Source organism: Anser cygnoides, chromosome 2 (assembly GCF_040182565.1).
Source record: "Anser cygnoides isolate HZ-2024a breed goose chromosome 2, Taihu_goose_T2T_genome, whole genome shotgun sequence".
Lineage (NCBI taxonomy): Eukaryota > Metazoa > Chordata > Aves > Anseriformes > Anatidae > Anser > Anser cygnoides.
In genome coordinates this window covers 31,794,495-31,810,047 of record NC_089874.1, presented here as the reverse complement: position 1 = coordinate 31,810,047, position 15,553 = coordinate 31,794,495, and positions in this window count along the sequence as shown.

Genomic DNA, 15,553 nt, shown 5'->3' with positions numbered 1-15,553 from the left:
TTTTCATAGGAGAGGTGCTCCAGCCCTCTGATCATCTTTATAGCTCTCTTCTGGATTTGTTCTAATACTTCCACATCCTTCTTGTGCTGGGGGCCCCAGAGCTGAACACAGTGCTCCAGGTGGGGTCTCACAAGAGCAGGGCAGAAGGGTAGAATCCCCTCCCTTGCCCTGCTGGCCATGCTGCTTTTGATGCAGCCCAGGATAGGGTTGACCTTCTGGGCTGCAAGTAAGTGTTGCTGGCTCATGCCAAGCTTCTCATCAACCAACACCCCCAGGTCCTTCTGCTTGGGGGTGCTTTCAATCTATTCTCTGCCCAGCCTGTATTTGTGCCTGAAGTGGGCATGTATCATTGAGGGTAAACTTTTCGTCCCTTTACAAAGTTTTGATTGTTGCTCAACATTTCTTTGTCATTCTCTGGTTTATTATATTACTGATTCTATTTATCTTCGTTTACCTTGAGAGCCTTTTTTCTGAAACACCAGTGGGAACACAAGCAAGCCAAAACCCTTCACAATGCAGCTATTCACTGCAGACTGTGCTAAGCACTTGCTCAAGGTTATTCATGTCAAGAGTGGTTGTAATTGTTCCTACAAGGCTTGCAGTAGATAAGAGCATCCTTTCCTATGCTGCAGAAATCATAGAATCATAGAATGAATCATAGAACGGCTTGGGTTGGAAGGGACCTTGAAGATCATCTAGTTCCAATCCCATTGCTCTAGGCAGGGATGCTGCCTGCTGGACCAGGTTGCTCAGGGCCTCATCCAACCTGGCCTTGAACACCTTCAGGGATGGGGCAACCACAGCTTCTCTGGGCAAACTCTTCCTGTGCCTCACCACCCTCTGAGCGAAGAATTTCCTCATAACCTCTAATATTAATCTCCCCTCTTTTACTTTAAAACCAATCCCCCTTGTCCTGTCATTATTGACTGAGCATAAAGTTGCTTTCCATCTTTTTATAAGCCCTCCTTAAGTATTGAAAAGCTGCAGTAAGGTCACCCTGGAGCCTTCTCTTCTCCAGACTGAACATCCCCAGCTCTCTCAGCCTTTCTTCATAGTAGAGGTGCTCCAGCCCCTTGATCGTCTTTGTGGTCCTCCTCTGGACCTGCTCTAACAGCTCCACACCCTTCTTTGTGCTGGGGACATCTGGATGCAGCACTCCAAGTGAGGCCTCACAAGGGCAGAGCAGAGGGGGACAATCCCCTCCCTCTCCCTGCTGCCCACTCCTCTGTTGATGCAATCCAGGATGCAGCTGGCCTTCTGGGCTGCAAGCACGCACTGCCAGATCATGTCAAAGTTTTTGTCCACCAGAACCCCCAAGTCCTTCTCTTTAGAGCTGCTCCCAATAAGTTCTTCACCCAGTCTGTACTCCTGTCTGGGATTGCCCTGACACAGGTGCAGCACCTGGCACGTGGACTTGTTGAACCTCATTAGGTTCACATGGGCCCACTTTTCCAGCCTGCCCAGATCCCTTAGGATGGCATCTCTTCTTTCTGTTACATTGACTGACACCACTCACTTTGGTGTTATCTGCAAACTCGCTGAGGGTGCACTCTATCCCACTATGTCATTGATATTAAACAGTACTGGTCCCAGGACAGACCCCTGAGAGACATCACTTGTCACCGACCTCCACCTGGACATAGAGCCATTGACCACCAGTCTCTGGGTGCAACTTTCAAACCAATTCCTTATCCACTGAATGGTCCACCTATCAAATCCATCTCTCTCCAATTTAGAGATCAGGATGTCTTGTAGGACCATGTCAAAATCCTTACAGGAGTCCAGGTAGCTGATGCAGTCACTCCTTCATAGAAGTTCACACCATAAGCATGTGGATCACCATCCTGACTCTGTTTCCTCCCCCAGCACAGAGCTGCAACCAGTGAGGAAAGAAACAGAAAGGGTTGTCACTGGCTGTCACACCTTTTTCAAGGATCTTATGCAAAACAGGTATATCAGTCAGAGCTCCTGTTCACCTTCCCTTGTCTCAGAGAGTCCACCCAGCTAGGCAAACACAGCAAGAAAAGCTCTGCAGCCAGCTGCAGCAGTGAGCCTGCAGTGATGCCACTCCCTCTGCAGAAGCACAGCTCAAGCAGAGAGGAAGGGGTTTAATTTCCAGGACACATCTCTCCTCCCAGCCCAGTTTACACAAAGCAGCCTGTGTAAGAGCGGCTGCCCCTTAATTCTCTTCCACACACAATAACTTCACTGAGCGCGCAGCAGGGCCTCACCCTCAGCAATGAACTTAACATGACCAGCTTAGGGACCAAAGGTCTTCCTGAGTCTTTACAATGCAAAAGGAGCCTGTAAACAATATGATAAGAGCGATCAAGCATTCAGCAACCGTTCCCTGCCATTTTATTTGACAGGATATTCTGTTTCTTATGCTCCCTTCAAGCCCATAATATTGGGGGGGGGGGGGGGGGGAAGGCATCACATTCATTTGCAATAAGCAGAAAGTAAAGAAAAAATAGCCAGGGTCAGAATGACAGCTTTTCCCTACATGGGTATGTTTAAGGTCTTTGTTGAGCAGGCTATTGTTTGAAAAACCTCCTTAGATTTCCCTCAGAGCAGCAGTTTAGCAGAGTATACTCTCTCATATCTGGGGCCCTTTAGCAGCAGGAGGCACTGCTCAGCCCCAAGCCCCTGGAGAGGCAGCCATCTCCTTGCACCCCGAGCCGTGCCATGGACCTTCCACCAGGTGCTGCCGCGGGAGGCCTGACACCCACTGGAGACAGCACATGACATGTCAATGGGCAGATTCCTCCAATTTGACAGTCCCCCTCCCCAGGCATGGCTTGTTGGTTTGGAGTAGATTCACCCCTAGGAGAGCAGGTATTCACGTGTGGTTTGTTGTTTGTCTGTTTGTTTGTTTTCCCAGGGTAGGATTACTGGTGTCGCTGCTTGTTGTTAGTGCTGTATGTTGGTTGCTGACCATGATGAAAAGAACCTCAGATGGGTAGCGTTGACATCACTCTGCACAAAACAAGCAGAGAAGTCCATGAGACTTCTCAATTTTGCAAAAGCAAGAAATGATCTTAATGGATATCAAATGCTTGAAATGGCCATGAAGAAAGCTTGTTTCCCATTTCTGAATATTAACCAAAAGAGGCCTACTGTGTCACCGCTTCAGTAAGACCCCTTGCATTTCTGCAGTTTTTATATGTATAGTCATACACCGATAGATGATAAAAAAATGTAGATTTGATAGACAGACACAGAAATTTGAAATTCGTAAAGCAGATTTTAATGATACATAGAGATTGACATTGATTAGAGACCAGAAAGATAACAGTGATGAAAGTGAACAAGATTTAGGACAGGCATGAGATTTAGAACAAATTATTTAAGTCTAAGCATTCTATAAATAATTGCTTAATAGAGAAGGAAGTTCTTTGAAACTTAAATTAGCATCAGCTTGAGAAACGGAAACCTTCACAGATATATATAGCATGGGTATACTGTAGCCCTGAAACTGCTCTTTAAAACAGGAAGGAAATAAGAAATAGGGAGGCAGCCATTCACAGTCTAACACGTATTCTCTCCTTCAGTAAAAGTGATTTGAAAGGGATCTGCATAGCAGGAATTCTGAACAGATTTGCTATCGTTTAATGAAACATGCTGCAAGTAGAACAACATTTGCAGCAGACATATTATCTGACCTAGGTCACCTCCTGATTAAACATATATAGACTGGAAGGAGATTAGTCATTAAACCAAGCTGAAACACAAGCCAAGCTACAGCTTACACTGAGAAACTCTATCCAATTAGCTTTGCAAGTGAGCTAAAAGCAGGAATTATGAGGAAGGTGGTTCCAGGACATTTCTGCCAGCACGTCCGGTATCAGGATGCCTGAACACATACATGCTCCATCGTGTGCGTGACTTAGATGTCCACATTATGTGTTTCAAAGGTTATTAAATCTTGACATCTCTATAACCATGAAAAAATGAAAAATGAGGGAGTGAATTAAAAAAATTTAAGGCAGGTAACAAAAAACTTGCCTTGCCACATTATCTTAAAACCAAGAACTGTAATCACACATGCATGCATCATCATGCACCCACGTCATTTGGGGTGTGGGACGCGCACTCTATGCTGGTGCCTCAGCTCAAAGCCAGTTCCCAGAAACTGGCCAGGAACCAGGACAAGGCTGAGCACTTACACATGACCCACAGGCATACCTCAGCTAGTTTAACTTTAATACCATGTCTGGAAGAAGTGAAACTCTTCTCATACCCTGAAGGGGTGTCCAGAAATATAGCAAAGCTTGCACAAGATGAAGTGATAAGTTTTTCTGTGACTGAGAGGAAGGGACAGTATAGGATGGAGGCACCTGGCTATGCACTTAATGGATCATCCGTAATTATAAACTATCAAAATGACAGTACTATCCTCTCTGCTATCTCCCAACATAACCTCAGTGCTGAGTAGGCTGATTTTGTTCCTTCGGGGATTAAAATATCTCAGTGTATCATATCATGTAAGCTAAGATTTTCCACTCCAAAGACTGAGCTTTTTCAAGCATTCATGTCGCTGTGTTGTGACCTACTGATTCCTTCACCGCTGCGTGCATGTACATCGCTCTGCTCTGGCAGCCCTGGCACAGGTGACACAATCCTAGGTACCTTCAGCAACTGTAAGACTCAGGTGCAAAACTGGGCTGTGGACCTATGTCCAAAATTTCTCAAATATCCATGAAGTTTCATTCTGGAGTTACAGTTCAAATAAATAACCACTTCAAAATTTGAAAATTTTGCTCTCATGTTTTCAAAAGCCTCACTGCACTTGAAGAAGCTCTTAAACTCACTGTTTTACTCCAGGCAAAATTCCGCTATCCTCTTTTCTACCAGGAGTGGAAGAAGTGCTTCTGTGAAGCACTACTTACACCATTCCATCTGTTGTGCCACATTTTGTGCTGTCATTTTATGACTTAATCAATTTCATCCAAATAATCTCCCATCAAACTGCCTACCTAGTTAATTTCTTTGTAAAGCACTGACTTTGTGACTGATTCGTGCCTTCATTTAAAGCATTCTTCACACTTACAGATCTTACCAGATATCCACAAGTTAGAGGCCATGCTCTGGAACACAATTTCATTGTGGGAAGGGAAGCCAAAATAATAACATTTTCTAAACAATTTTCATTTCTTTTGCATGAGAAATTTTGAAAAAGTCTTACTTTTCATTCCCAAGTGGATTATTTTTTTCAAAATGACAGTCTGAAACAGCAAAAAATCCTATACTTTGATCAAGAATTGAAATAATAGACATAAAAATATTAACATTTTCCAAAACACTTACTGATACCATGGTAAAGCTGTTCTGCTTCAAGCTAGCTCTGCACTGTAACGTAAGGAAAATTTGGTATTTGTGGGAAAATTTGTTACGATTTTTTTTACTGGTAGTTGTAAAGTATTTATTTACAGCAAATAACTCTCCGGATCTCCAGTCAGTCCATTCAAAAAGGTTGCCTTAGTCATAGTTGGTCCCTCAGCAAAAGGCTGAATGAAATGAAAGATGAATGAATGAAGGAAAATGCTATGAACAAGTCATTGGTAGGGAGGGGAGCATCCTCACTAAAACAAAGAACTAGTGCTATTATTACAGCTCCCAAATATGCATTTATTTTTCAAAATATCAACATTGGCACATGCAGCTAATGAGGAAAGAAATGCTTCTGGGTCTGTCATGAAAATCTTTAACACTGATATAGCATGAACTGGAGAATAATGCAATCTTAAAAATGGAGAAAGATATAACAAAACTTTTAAAAAAAAAAAAATCCAGGGTGGAGCTTTTATTTGCATTTACTGTTATATCTGATTCAATTCCTGTTAGCAAAAACTGCAGTCATATTCTCTGGATAACTTAGCTGCAAGCTATTGTTTAACCAGCACAATAAATTCAGCATTAACTTTTAGATGTCTCGTATCTGCTAACTGAGAGCTGCGTTAGGATGCCCTGTCCACTATGTTCAGAACAAAATACCATCCTTCATAAAATACATAAAGAGAAAGGAAGACAATATTATCTTTCATGAATAGAAAAGGGTCTCTCTCATCTCCTGTAACACTTAAATCTCATTACTGTGACCAGCCACAGCTGCTCTCTGTCCTCTTCCCTAATAAAACTAAAGGCAGCAAGTGGTGTATTTTGATTATTAATTAAACAAAGCCACTCCCAAATTGCTATGGTGCCACAGAGCAGAGAGCCAACACCCAGGGCTGCTGCTGCTATTCCAGATTCCTGCTCGCCAGCTCTGCAGGTTGTCCTGGGTGAGACTCCCCAGGCAGAATTCAATGAAACAGAAAATCAGTGCAACATATTCACACACCTGAGTAGGTGGTTTTTCAGAATTCAGCTCCTGACATGATATATCTTCCATTTTAAAACATTTTATCAAGCAAAATTTCTATATAAACCAGTTTCTAAGGAAAGGTGAATTATTCTATTAAACCAGCTGATACACTCAAGAAAAGCAAGAGGTGTTCAGTTTGAGATTGGCTTGACAAGGGCTGACCTTTAAAAATTGAGACATTTTTTATACTCAGAGTCTTGAAACAGACCATCAAGGTGTAAGCTTCCTTTATAAAAAGGAATTTACATGCAGTCAAGAACAAAACTTTGTTTTAACCTAATGTTTTCTAGAAATTACATTAAGATAGATTGAAGAGAGTTGCACAGAGAAGATGGAAGCTTGCATCTCCCTGTTTTTTTACATTAGTAAAAATGACATTCCAACATTAGTAACAGAAAGAAATCTTTATGATCATGCAGTAAAATGGTGCCTCTGGAATATTTCTTCTTTCAATTTAAATTACCTGTGAACACTGAGCAACAGTTTCATTTTCCCGCACTTTAGTGAATTTAACACTTCTTCAATTTAATGAACATCTTTCAACCTTTAACCTGGACATCTTTAAATATCTTTAGTCTTCCAAGGCACATGTCAGATATCTGGAAAAGATTTGTTAAATTAAATCATTTTTTCTCATTTCCAGAATCAGAAGAAACTAGAAAGTCTGTGAGTATCTAGGTCCTAGCTCTGCTAACCACATGCACATGTGGCAAGCGGTCCCACTGCCTTTTCTGTGAACCTCAGAGTGCACTTAGTACAACACATTTCAACAGCACAGGCTCTAATAGTCCAAGCACATACACATAGACTCCCAGAAAATCTTACAGCCTGCAATGAAATAGTTAAAAAGTGATAGCTACTGGCATTAGGAGATTTACGTTCCCGTTTCCTGTATTTAACAGAAGAAATGGGCTGGTTTTATTTCAAAACCAATCTGATTGCCTTGCAGAGACTGTTGGAAAATTCCTATTATTGCAGTGCATTCAGGCTTAAGTTTCACAGGCCGAGCAGTGTCAATAGCCAGAAGGATGGTCTCCTAGTTCAAGCAGCAGCTTGCTGCTGCTCACATCAATTCTTAGGCTCTTCAGACAACTCTACTTTGGTTAATCATTTATTTACAAGAACATTATTTATTTATTTGGGGGACTCAGCAACAACAGCAAGAGTGGAAAGTGGGACTGCTCCTGCACACATCACTGATACATTGCACACATCAACCAGGAAGTGTGCAAGGAAATACAGGTGCTACAATCTTATTGGTCAATATTAAGAAGAAACCCGTGTATAATGTACAGCTTTAATAAAACAACAGTGGAGACATTAGTTGGACACTCAGTCTAATAGACTGTAATTTTCTTCTGTGATAGGAGAGAAGAGAAATATTTTACAGGAGACCATGCTGGAGGTCACAACTCCTAAAAATAGGGCACAGCTTCTCATGTACACAGGCACAACATTGCAACACTCGTGTCCACATCAATCTCATCTAAAGCTGCAAGTTATCTGGGTCTTTTGGATGACTTCCCTGGGCCTTTCTTTCTGGAATTTAAAATAGAAAGTATAGGTAGCTAGAACAGATGGTAGAGCATACCAACTATTTGCAGGTTATTTTAATCATCACACGAGAAAGGTGAAAGTTACCTCCGTCATATACACTTATAATGAAAATAACATTAATGATCATCATTTTTGGATTACAGATGAGAGAACTGATGCACACAGACACTCCATCAGGATGAGAGGAAACAAGAAAAGCCCATTACAGGCTCCAATCCCTGTGGTCTGTCAGCAGAAGCACACTGTACCCACATCATTGCGCATTACTGAAGAACATAGCCTTAGACAATTTGCTACTCTCCAGGAAATTGGCATAATTTACCTGAGTCAGATATTCACTGCTTTCATTTTGTTTGTTTTTTATGCTTTTAGTAAAATATTTGATATTTAAAACTGACAGGAATTGGAGGGAGCAGCACTCTGGATTGAATTAATAACTTGGATCTCAGAACTGTTAACCAACCCACCCAAGCAGCAGACACTGCAACAGCAGGGCTTCACACCAAGCAAAGGCCAGGCATACAGAGACACATACATTCCTACAGTGCTGCTGGTTTACCTCCCCCCACCCATGCCAGCAAGCAGGCGGGTGCTACCAGTTATCCCCGCGTCGTTTCCGCCTGGTGACACCTGCGGAGCGCGGTGGGCTGCTGGTGCCAGCCGGCCCTGCTCCAGGCGCATGTTTGCTCTGCAGCGCCAGCAGCTGCACGGTGTGCTGCAGCAGTACAGGAACTGAATCTCCGGCCTGCTGGAGTCCATAAATGCCTTGCATTTGACTCTGAAAACTTAACTAATCCAAGTTTGACAGCTTTGTGTTTTTCAACAGGAGAGAGAGAGAGAGAGAGAGAGAGAGAAGCACTCTATTTCGTATTTTCCTTTCAGACAGGTTAAAAGCACAAGTGGCTCCTAACAGACCACTGACATAGCATCTCTAGTCCATGCAATTTTACATACACGTTACTCTTCTTAAGGCTTTACATGCTCTGCTTTCAGATCACTCTCCCGCCTCCATCTTTCCCACCCAACTTTATTGGCGGTCAGGGCACCTGTGACTTGACCATGCAGGAATTCCCGATGTCTTACGGAACCTCCCAGTGGTACAGCTGGATACACGGAATGGCTGGCTGGAAGGAGACCACATCGTCTAAGCTCGCTTCTATTTCAGCCATTCTCAGCTGCCAGAATGACCTCATGGGGAGGGAGGAGAAATGAGACTTGGCTGCTCTCCCCACTTTCTGAATATCTAGGCTAAGCAAAACTGAAACATCTTTCAGCTGTTTGACCATGGCAAGCTAAGATTCAGGATAGTGTTGTTTATGCAAGCTACAACAAAAATGCAGTTTTAGAGGAACAGCATGTGAGTATTTCACTGCATTTGAATGCAGAGATAGAGCTTCATGATACCAGCTGGAATGGGGCCAGCAGGAGAGTGGGAACACCCATTCTCCTATCAGCTCCCCATGACTGATAGTGCTTATTTAGCGTTACCGCCTGAGGGAGGGTGCTTACCGTTTCCAGGCCATAACGTTTAAACAAGACTTTAAGAACACGTACCCTTAAGTTATTCTAATTAGCTTAATTAGACAGCTAGCTATTCTGCTACAGATAATACAGCAATATTTTTTCTAGTACCAAATAATTCTCACAGTTTTTTTTTTTTTAAAAAAAAAAGCACTCTTACATTTGCATGAAAGTTCCTGAATTTCAGTTTTGTCCCATTTCCTCTCATTCTGTCACTTCATGTCACTGAGCAGGTTCCGTGTCTGTCTTCTTTACTTCCCCCCTCATGTATTTATATACACTGACAAGAGACCCCTGAGCCTTCTCTTCTCCAGGTTGAACAATCCCAGCTCTCTCAGCCTTTTCTCAAATGACAGATGCCCCATCCCTTTACCACCTTTAAGGCCATTTTCTTGACTTGATCCGTTATGCCCATATCTCTCCTGTAGTGGGGAGCACTGCAGAACACCAGATGTGGCCTCACCTCCCATGACCTTCTGGCAATGCTCTGCCTAACGCAGCACAGGATGCTGTCGGTTGCCCTTCCTACAAGGGCATATTGTTGCCCATGTCCAACTTCTTGTCCAGCAGGACCCCCCAGCTCATTTCTAGCATTTACTCATTTCCATTTACTTGAACCCCAGCATTCACTGGTGCCTCCCCAGGTGCAGGACATTGCTTTGCCCTCTGTTGAACTTCATTACTTTCCTGTTGGCTCATTTCTCCAACTGTCAAGGTTCCTCTGCATGGTAGCACAACCAGCTGGTCTGTCAGCCACTCCTCCCAGCCTTGTATCACCTGCAGACTTGTTGAGGGTGCACTCTTTTAATCAATTAATGAAGATGTTAAATGATATTGGCCCCAGTATTGACCCTTGGGGTACACTGCTAGTGATTGGCCTCCAGATGGACTTTGTGCTACTGATCACAACCCTTTGAGCCTGGCAATTCAGCCAGGTTTCGATCCATGTCACTCACATCTTAGTTAGTCCTTAGTTTATCAGTTTTACTGCGGGGATGTTATGGCAGATGTATCTTCACTCATCCAAGGTCACTTTGTTTTGATGTGTTCCCTGACTGAGAGAATGGCCCAGTTCCTTCATGATGGATGATCTTTGAGAAGCCCCCGTCATTGATCCTGCTCCTTTGCCAGCATCCTGCACATACTCAAGGTAAGGTAATGTACTGGTAAAGTGTGCTAGATTATTGGCAATAAAACGCTACTCTTCAAAGAAATAGAGGGAAAGACTCTCTTCCCTGTGAGATGGACCATTTTTGCAGTAAATAGTGTTTAAACAGGAGGAATAGTGAAAATCCAGGAAAAATCAATACTCATTACAATGAGGGAGTGCAAAAAGAGGAGGAATTCTATCATATGACAGAATCCTGACATATATTAGGATTTGTAGTTCTAAAGGGATTTTTAAGGGTGACCTTGTTTAAGACCTTTTTAAGGTATATATATGTCTCTAATGTTCCTGTTGTATTGGCAAATATGAAATTATTTCAGAAACTAGAATATCAGTGTAGCATAGATATGTAGGCAATCTACAATGTATATATATATGAACAAGCTAAAAAATAAATTTTAAAATAAGGAAAATGTGAAGTTTCAGGCATTTCAGTTTCACTCTGTGACAGAATGACTTTTCTCAATGGGAAGGCAAACCAGTGGTCTATAACACGTCATTAAGATACTGTGTAACTAAAGGAAGTATAGTATGTCAATATTTGCTGACAAGAATCGTGGTGAGAAGCCTTCACATTCAGCAATCTGCGTTAGGAACTAACTCATAGCATGAACCAGCTGGAACAGGCTCCTGCATTATTTCAAGGTTCATGTTATAAACTGTTAAACAGTTGAAGGTCAGACATAGGATGAAGGTACTCTTTCCAGCCTCATCCCTCTACATGATCACTGACTAATGACGTTAAGATTCTAACTTTGTGAGCCATCTCTTGGAAACCCGACAGCAGAGCTGTCCCTCCATCTCTCTGGGTAACCTGTGCCACTGCTACCATTCTCGTGAAGATGACTTTCCTGATGTCCACCGTGAATCTTCCAAGACACAGCTCATGGTTCTTATACATAGTTTTATCATCCACTGCTACCCCAAACAGTTTGGATCCATTGTCTTTGTAACACTTATTCAGGTACTTGCAGGATGCTGTTATGTAGTCCCTTAGTCTCTATTCCACAGATTAGACAAGCCCAGCTAACTTCTTGAATTTTAATAGAGGAGGTCAGCCATGAAAACAGACAGAAATTTAAAGATTACTGCACTCTGGAGGAAAATAATAATGATAATAAGGTAAAAACTTGGAGGGTTTTATCATTGATCTAAAGCTGAAGGGTCAGTTTTACAACTTCATGGCTGAGGCCCTGACAAAATACCAGACTATATTCAGGACTCAGGAAATCTGACTCAGAAAATGAGTGCGCCAAATCCCAGACTTAACCTTGACAAGGTAACTGGAATTGTCCAAGCAAAGACCCTCATCCAGTTCTGACTGAAGCAGAGGGAGGACAAAGGGTTCTGTGAGATGGACATGGTGGGGATAGAGTGGAAAATCTGAAACATGACAACTGTGAGACCTGCTACAGAATGGCAGCTGAGCCTCAGAGAAATAGTCCTTTAAAACTGAGCAATCTGTTATTCACTGCAGCTTCACATTCTGCGATAAATACACAAGACAAGGCAATGTCAAGAATTTGGGAGAAGATGGAGGTTGCTGTGGACCACATCATGATGACCAGAAGGTGCCAACACCACTACAGCCTACACAGCCTGGAGAAAATTACCAACAGCACCAATAACAGAGAGAAACTTGGCAGAACAAATAAGCTTCGTTGCAGAGGTGATGTTGATTATGATATTGGACTGAACACAAAAGTAATATTTAATAATGTGAGATTAGCACACAAGCCATAGTGGGGCTGAGAAAGGAGTTGTATCAGTGGGTTCAGCTGGAATTTCACTACTGACACATAGCAGTCTAGAGCAGACAAGTTTACTGCTCATTGTGAAAAGAAAAAAAAAAAAGCAAATGAGACAACAATCCTTTATTTTTGTAAGCACTCAGGTAAATTAGTAAGAATAAAGAGAATCCTTTCTTTAACGCTTTAGGGACCAATTCTAGGAATCAAAGCTGACACTGTGTGATTCGTCTCTGTTTATTGTATCAGTGGTCACTTGTCAGGCCCTTTTAGAAAAGCAGAGTACATAGTGGCACAGGGTTACATCCACTGCAGGAGAGACTATTTCTTTCCTTCGGTTGAGATGTGAATGGGGTTTGGCACCTGATGTGTTCCAGAGAAAAAATGCAGACACTTTTACTGGTGCAGAGGGCACTAATATTGACTAGAAGACAAAATTTTATGATCTTTGAGGCAAGCCATTAGGAAAACTGAATGGTGTCAGTCTGGGCTACAGATAACCAAACATAAATTCAAAATAAGAATTATGAATACAAGGAGGCAAACAGAAAGATCACAGGAAGGCGGCAGCTCCAGGAGAGTCACTGAATTATGGACACTGGGGGTAAGCTACTTCGTTCATAACAGAGCTTATCATCCAGGGAGCAGGGGAGTCAAGTTTTATAAACGAAAAGGGTTAAATAAAAACTCTCCAGGTAATACCAGGTACAAAACAAAGTTGTTCAAAACCAAAGAGTCCTCCCACCATCTTCATAGATAACATTAAAAATAGAAAACTTTTGGTTTACAGACTTCAAGCAATCCTGAAAATCAAACATCAGTTGCTCAGACTGGGGAGGAGTCATTGGCTTTAATACCTGAGTGTGTATATATATACATATATTTTTTAAACAAGCTAATTATTGAAATTAATTAAAATGCATTTACTTAAAATTAAGTACAACAATTTCAAGTATGAAGCCTTCCCAATCATAACCAACCAGCCTAATTATGAAGACTTGATAAACAGTCTTGTCTTCTCCACAGGCTGAGGTACATCCCTAGCTTCCCAGTCCCTCCTACCAAAAAAACAATTCATTCACTGAAAATTTCACTTCAAAGTTAAATCTAAGAGTCGTTAGGATCAGGCTGTCTCTTACCAAATGTAAGGTGAACAATTAAGCCCCACATATGCTGAAAACCTTGAGACTCCTTGGTAACAGATCTTGATAACTTCCCTACTGCTGTGAAAAAGGGCACTAAACAATACAAGAGCAGGTGTATTTACTATGGCTGTTCAAATGACATCTGGATTTTAAAACACATCTTTCAGCAATGCCTTCCAGACATTCCAGTATTTCATAGCTCAGAACAGAGCATAATATAGGAAATGGTCCCATGACAAATCCCCATCTTTATCTGAGGTTATGTAAAGGATGGTTCATGGTTGCATTTCAGCCTGCTGATTTGTATCAAATGGTGTTGATTTGTATTATAAACCGCCATATACAAATGAGAATGTTTTCAGGCATCTCAAGATCCTGACAGATTGGTCTTTTTTTTGAAAGCAGTAAAAAAAGGGCCAGATACTTTTAAGAATGCAATAATTTAAATCTTAACCATCTCTTCTGTTATCCCCTTTGAAAAATATTAACAATAAGCTGTAGGTACTCCAAGCTAGTAGAGTAATTCATTCAACAACAAAAAAAGGGGAATGTGTTAGGCTGATATATTTTGGGAAGTCATCATCCTTTAAGAAAAATCATCAGGTTCTTAGCATACATTTACCTGAACTCCAGATAACAGCTTTGAGCGTTCAGAAGTAGAAATCTGCTGAAGTTTTGGGTTCTCAGCTCTGTACTGAAATACAGTTTTGTACTGAAAGTAATTGAAAAGGAGACTGGTTGAACGATGCTTTTCCAAGACTCAAGTGTCTGGACTTCTTATAAGATACCAGGTTCCTCCTAGACTCTCTTTAACAAAAGTTCCCTGAGACGACAGGAGAATAAAAGCACTTTCTTCCTTAACAGAGCAAATACCAAGCTGAGAAGTGAGCTATCTGGGGTCTGCTACCTCCTTCAGCATGAATGGCTATTAATAAAAAAGAAAACAGTATTGACACACACGACAGGGAACATCAATCATCATGTTGTATCCTAATACAGAGAGCATGTTAACTCTAATGTACAAGATAAAGGTTTAAAATATTTCAGGGGAAAAAAATATATATAGAGAGAGAGAATGAGACCTGCATCTGCCATAAGTGTCAAAGGTGTCTGAACTCCTAAAATGTAAGGTGAAAGCTTTTCCTGGAAAACTATCAGGCGAATTTCATCCAAGTAGATTTCAGGAGAAAAAAAAAATAAAAAAAATACCTAAATAAATATAAATAATATAATCTGATATAATATAGATCTGATAAACAGCTATCAGATCTTTATAGGAAAAGAAGAAAAAAACTTCCAGGATACTCCTACTTCATTCCAAGTTCTCCCGCGGCAATTCCAGGAGGATTTGGTGACTGAGGCGCATCAAGTAGTCATCTCATAAGCAGCTGGAAGCTCAGTGGCTCAGAACCCAAGCAGAGAGCTGTGGGAAAGGCTGAGCAATCCTCTCTCTTCATTAACAAAGCACACAGCTGGTTTAGAGACATATTCAATTGGCTTCTTTGAAATCACTGGGTTTGAGATGACAGAGTCCCTGTGAGAACCTATGTTTGAATTATTGTTTCCAGTAGGCAAAAATTATTAAAAAGCAGCACAAAGCTACATGGAAATATGCTAAAGGAATGCATCTCCTGAATAGAGAAAGGTACAAATTACGTGGAAATGCATCTAAGGCAGGTGCAAAGGATTGGGTGCATGCTTAGTTTTGAGAATGTGTTTTTCGACAAAATTCATTTTTACTCCAACTGTGTGAGTGGGACCCTACCTGCTCATTATCTCTTCACTTAACCAGAGAACAACTAGAACTTCTGCTTCAGACTTAAATGTTACCAGGTGTGACCTGAGAAGACAGTCAGCAAGAGCATATTAAATTATGGTTAAGAATTGCCTAAGATCAAGATTTCAGAAATGGGTGCCTAACTTTTGACTTCTGTGTCTGCATTGAGGTGGATTACAGATGTGACCTGATAGTCCAAAGTGAGTACTCGCATGCTCAAATATGGATCTTGGAAATTCATTTTGGTGTATGTTTTAGAAGAAAACTTATGTG